The sequence below is a fragment of the Alligator sinensis genome, unplaced genomic scaffold (genome assembly GCF_000455745.1).
Source record: "Alligator sinensis unplaced genomic scaffold, ASM45574v1 scaffold2325_1, whole genome shotgun sequence".
Taxonomy (NCBI): Eukaryota; Metazoa; Chordata; order Crocodylia; family Alligatoridae; genus Alligator; species Alligator sinensis.
In genome coordinates, this window is record NW_005844070.1 from 9,058 (window position 1) to 15,360 (window position 6,303).

Sequence of the window (6,303 nt, forward strand, 5' to 3'; positions counted from 1 at the left end):
CTGGAGCAAAGCCCCAGCAAGTCCCTGCACAGGACCAATGGGCTTTGCCTACTGTATGTAATTGGGTGTTTTGGGGGGAACTCCCCAGTGCCCGAAGCCTGTAAAGCTCGGCTCAGGGTCAAACTTGGGGCTCGAGCCCGTGTTTTCTCCCTGCATGACTGGGATGTGGGGGAGGTGAAGGGCGTGGAGCATCACATTTGTTTGAGCAACCCACGACCCTTTCCCGAAAGGTCTTTGTGTATTCCCCTCTCTTAGACGGGGGAAGTAAGACGTCATCTGCAGGAGCTCAGGGACCACCGCATCGTCACGGAATCTCAGAGTGTCATGGAATCAAAAGCCCGTATGCCTCTCCCATTGTGATTGTGCGGAAGAAGAAAGGCCAACACTGTATGTGTATTGATTACCGGACTTTGAACGCCCAGACCATCACTGATCAATACACTGTCCTGTGCGTGCAGGAGGCTTTGGACTGTTTAGTAGGGAGCAAATGGTTTTCGGTAGTAGACCTCCGCAGCGGCTACTAGCAGATACCTGTGCGGGAAGAGGACAAAGAGGAGTGGGTGGAGCATCACATTTGTTTAAGCAACCCACGACCCTTTCCCGAAAGGTCTTTGTGCATTCCCCTCGCTGAGACGGGGGAAGTAAGATGTCATCTGCAGGAGCTCATGGACCACTGCATTGTCATGGAATCAAAAGCCCGTATGCCTCTCCCATTGTGATTGTGCGGAAGAAGAAAGGCCAACACTGTATGTGTATTGATTACCGGACTTTGAACGCCCTCTGCCAGGCCTCTGTGAAGTACGTAGGACACATTGTATCACAGGGAGGGGTCAGCACCAATCTGGAGAAAGTAAGTGCTGTGACCACCTGGCCGCGACCCAAGAACTTTAGGGAATTGAAAAGGTTCCTGGTATTTGCGGGTTTCTATCAGCAATTCATTCAAGACTATGCTACAATAACTGGACCTTTGAATGCCAAGATCAAACAGTAAGAACAGTTGCCAAAGTACTGTGGGAAAAGTACTTCTCCATGTTGGGCCTGCCTGCAAGAATCCACTCTGATCAGGGGCAAGATTTTGAGAGCCTGATTGTTGCGTGAAATACTGACAGTGGCTGGCATAAAGAAATCGAGGACTACACCCTACCACCCCTAAGGGGATCCCCAACCTGAGCGCTTCAATCGCACTGTCTTGAACATGCTGGGTACCTTAGAGCAGGAACAGAAGGCTGCGTGGAGCCAGCACATCGCATACCTGGTGTTTGTCTACAACTCGACTAGGAATGATGCAACGGGGCTCAGTCCGTATTTACTCATATTCGGGAGGGAGCCCTAGCTACCCATAATCTGTGCTTTGGGGTAGAACGAGTGTACCAACAACATTTGACTCATGGTCAATATGCACAACAGCTTCGGGACCGCCTGCATCGTGCGTACCGACAGGCAGCAGAAACTGGTGAGAGAAACTGCTGGCGCGGGCTGTGGCTTGGCAGTGAGGGGCAGCAGCATGGGCAAGGACAGGGCACTGGCATGTCACTGCCCCACACCCCCGTCATATCCCCCCTCCACCACGTGACAGGTGTCCTGTTTTTTGGAAATGGAAAGATGGGAACCCTAAAGCAACATCCACATCCTCACTGCCTATTCCGCTGCAACCCCTCACCATGCCTGCCCAGACACATACCATAGCTCCAAGCACCCCCACGTCAAGCAAGCACCCTGCAGACTTCAGTCCTTGGCTTGTACTGAAGTGGACTGAAATCATGATTAGGAAAGAAATGAAAGCATAAAAGTGACAATACCCCCAGCCACAAGTCACCCACCCCTAGGACGCCCCAAGTGTGGGTGCAAACACCCCCTCATTGCCCACTGGGCAGCACGCTCAGCCGGGTGCCCACACTTACCCTGGCAGTCAGGACCACAGCATGGACACAGTTGTGACCTGACCCCCAACCAGCATCGACTTGAGAGCAGATCAACTGCTCTGAACGTCTCCAAGAGCCGCACAGCAATGAGCCGGTTCTGGAAGGGACCATTTTGATGCATGTCACGTTCTCCGGGTCTCCCCACATGCACGTCTTGCCTGTGTCCGGTCACACCGCTGCATTAGACACCACATGTGAGACCAGGGGTTGGCTTGTACGTGATCTGATGGTACTCACAAGGAGGGACTTCAGCCAGGACTGGACGCTGCAAGGGTTTCCCTCCAGGACACTGAGACAGCGGATGAGGAAAAGGACTTCAACAACAGCTCCTAACTCACACCATTTATTGTCTGTGCACAGAGAACAGACGACCCAGGTCTGTCTCATACTTGCTCCCTGCGGTGACTGTCACCTCTATTTCTGTAGGGTGGAGGGGCTCCCAGCTCTGAGTTTTCAGAAATACATGGTATTACTTGCCACCGAGTGTCAGCTCTTTGATGGTGTGGGTCCTCCCAGTCTCTCAGCATTTCACCGCTTTCATTGACAGCATCCCTCAGTTCCCCTTAAAGCCCTTTCCCTTTCTGGAGGGTGAACTGTTTAAACAGAGCCGTGTCCTTGACTTCCCTCTTCTGCCTTTGGTCAAACAGCCCTTTCACCAGAGCGGAGGCTAACGAGGCTCTTCCATGGATATCGTGTGCTCACTGCGCCTTGAGGGAACGCTCCTTCTCTACCATCCTGATTTTACCTTTTCTGCCTGGTTCCTCAACAATAACAGTGGTATCTCTTTCATTTTAGATGAACAGACTGGAAGATGGATGTATCTTGGTTGAACGACTGTTGTAAGATTAGTCCTCGAGAGCTCGATGTCTTCAAATCCTGAGAGGTGCCCACAGAGAGGATGGAGCCTTGTCCTGTTTTCTTCAGCCACAGAAACAGACTCAGAGTCAATCAAGAATTGCAGCAGGGGATATTTAGGTTTGATATTAGACCTTTTTGCACTATATGAGGGTGATTTTTCGTTTGAGCACGGAAACAGGCTCCCCAGAGAGTTGTGCAATCTCCATGCTTGCCAATGTGTAAGAGCAGGGTCGGTGCTTGGGTGGACGGGTTTGTAGGGGGTGATCCTGCCTTGAGCAGGGGGTGACTAGATGGCCCCGACGTCTCTTCCAGTCCCGTGTTTTACAGTTTGATGAACTCTCGGTGTGCTACTAAAGGGACAGAAGCAGCGGCATAAGAAGCTTAGATAAAATCCCTTTTGTCACATAAGAGTGAAACACAGGATACATTTTTTATACAGGATCCATGGTCTTGTTTGGAAAAGGGGGGTGAAGTAGAAGAATAAAAAGTAATTCTGTGAGCTTGGGGAGATCAGTTCATCTCAAAGATTTAAAAAAAACAAACTATAAAGCAGTGCCTATGTGCTAAACACCTTGGACATTAGTAGAGTGTGCTCTCATGAGAAAATGTGAAGTCTCCTAGGTCTGAAGGCTGATAAAATGGTATACTTTAAGCACTAATTCACAGATTCATAGATGCTCAGGTGGAAAGGAGCTCAACAGATCATTGAGTCTGACCCCCTGCCTGGGCAGCAAAGAGCACTGGGCTAGATGCCCCCGGCCAGGTGCCTATCCAGCCTTGTCTTAAAGACCCCCGAGGTGAGAGAGAGCACCACCTCCCTTGGGAGCCCAGTCCAAATTTGGCCACCCTTAGAGTGAAGGAATTTTTCTTGATACCCAGCTGAAATCTGCTGTCTATCAGTTTGTGACTGTTGTTACCTGAGTGACTCTATTGACCACAGGAGTGAAGTGTAGGGGGTGCACGCAGGTGCTCATGCACCCCCTGAGCGTGGCAGTGCACCCCCTACCAAAAGGCACTGCTGACATTGCTGGCAAGGCCTGAGGGTGGTTGACGCCCCCTGGTCAGCACTCGCCACCTCCCCCTACCTCCGTGGGAAAGGATCTGGAGGGATGCTGGTGCTGGGTCACATCCACAAGTTGGGAGGGGGGGAAATGCAGTGTCAGTCTAGTCCAGGATGCGTGAAATGCTCCCAGGGCCACCGGGAGAACAAGAGCCACCGACCTGCTGGAGCACGGACCCACCAAACTGTTCTGGCAGAGAAATTTCTGCACTGGGGGACGGGACCTCTTGCCACTGGAAAAAGGAGACCCACCGCTCCTCACCTCGCCGGGGTAAGGGCCTGGTCCGGGGCACCTGCCTGGGGACCCTCCACGTGCCAACAGCTCCCAGGTCTCCCCTGTCCCGGAGAGCTGCAGCAGGACGGAGGCCTGGGTGAACTGCACCTGGCCCAGCCAGAGGCCACTGGGGACTCATTTCCGCAAAGAGCGCTGGGCCAGACGCCTCCGGCCAGGTGCCTATCCAGCCTTGTCTTAAAGACCCCCGAGGTGGGAGAGAGCACCACCTCCCTTGGGAGCCCAGTCCAAATTTGGCCACCCTTAGAGTGAAGGAATTTTTCTTGATACCCAGCTGAAATCTGCTGTCTATCAGTTTGTGACTGTTGTTACTTGAGTGACTCTATTGACCAAAGGAGTGAAGTGTAGGGGGTGCATGCAGGTGCACATGCACCTCCTGAGCGTGGCAGTGCACCCCCTACGAAAAGGCACTGCTGACATTGCCGGCAAGGTCTGAGCCACCCTTAGAGTGAAGGAATTTTTCTTGATACCCAGCTGAAATCTGCTGTCTATCAGTTTGTGACTGTTGTTACTTGAGTGACTCTATTGACCAAAGGAGTGAAGTGTAGGGGGTGCATGCAGGTGCACATGCACCTCCTGAGCGTGGCAGTGCACCCCCTACGAAAAGGCACTGCTGACATTGCCGGCAAGGTCTGAGGGTGGTTGAGGCCCCCTGGTCAGCACTCCCCATCTCCCCCTACCTCCCTGGGAAAGGATCTGGAGGGATGCTGGTGCTGGGTCATGTCCACATGCTGGGAGGGTGGGAAATGCAAGGTCACTCTAGTCCAGGATGCATGAAATGCTCCCAGAGCCACCGGGAGAACAAGAGCCGCCGACCTGCTGGAGCACAGACCCATGAAACTGTTCTGGCAGAGAGATTTCTGCACTGGGGGACGGGACCTCTTGCCACTGGAAAAAGGAGACCCACCACTCCTCACCTCGCCGGGGTAAGGGACTGGCCCGGGGCACCCGCCTGGGGACCCTCCACGTGCCAACAGCTCCCAGGTCTCCGCTGTCCCGGGGATCTGCAGCAGCACGGGGGCCTGGGTGAACTGCACCTGGCCCAGCCAGAGGGCACTGAGGACTCTCATTTCCGCATCACCTGCACCAGCCTTTTACTGAGTGATATTTTTACAACACTGATCGTTAGAACAGCAATTAGATCACTGGTTGTGACCATGGGAGCACGGCAAGAGCCAGTCACCAAAAAGCATCTTTCTGAGAGGAGCGGCACAGGCAGTGAGAAAGATCCTGGGCCTCGGACCACCCACAGGGACCAGAGCCTGTCCCATGCCAGCCACACAGGTACAAGCCTTGCAGCCCTGTCCCGGGCAGGGGCAGGCATTGGAGCCGCTCACCCCAACCGCAGGACAGCCACTCAGGCTCCTAACTGCGCGCCACGACTTCCTCCAGCACCTCACCTGCCCCTGGCTCCTTGGACTCATTCAAGAGCCACCGGCTACTGCCCGCTCTGCTCCGCTCGCTGTCCCCCTGTGCAGCACTTGTTTGGAGCCTGCAAACCCACTCCCAGCCCTGTTTTCTACTTAGTTGTCCCCCAAACTCAACTGACCTAAACCCCGTCGCCAACACTAATAATGGTGGAGGGTGTGGGGAGGTAACTGCTACTCTTTGGGTGTCGAGCCCATGTTAAGCTTATACCATCAAAAAGGCTGGTAAGGACCTGGATCTGGGTTGGGCGGGGGCTCCTCTCTGGGGACATGAGGCAGCTCGACCTCGGGCTCTGGGGTTTCCTGATCTCCTGCCTCCTCCAGAGGCCTGTCCTCACCACGGGCATTCGGCTGCTGCACCCACGAATCACCAGGCTCCAGCAGGGCCTCCGGGGGCTGCATCTGGTCTGAGGACACCTCCTTGACCTTCACACGCATGGTGACCTGGGGACGAGACACATGTGTCACTGGGGAGCCGGGATCTGGGGGGGAACATCCCCCGACACGTGGAGGTGCAGATGGCACCAAACCAAGGCTCTCACCTGGAGCTTCTCGTCCTCCGCCTGCCCCAGCTGAAACCCCTCGGCCAGGGCCACGGCCTGGGCGCACGTCTCCACGCGGCACCCGCACACCCAGCTCCGCATGTCCGGGGGCAGGATGGCCAGGAACTGCTCCAGCACCACCAGCTCCAGCATCTGCTCCTTGCTGCGGCGCTGGGGCTCCAGCCAGCGCCGGCACAGCTCC

At 54.7% G+C, this 6,303-nt stretch overlaps 1 pseudogene; it reads right to left on the reverse strand.

Annotated features, from left to right (window-relative positions):
• Positions 1-5,681: 5,681 nt before the first annotated feature.
• Positions 5,682-6,299, reverse strand: LOC112549033 (annotated as a pseudogene).
• Between the last annotated feature and the right edge of the window lie 4 nt (positions 6,300-6,303).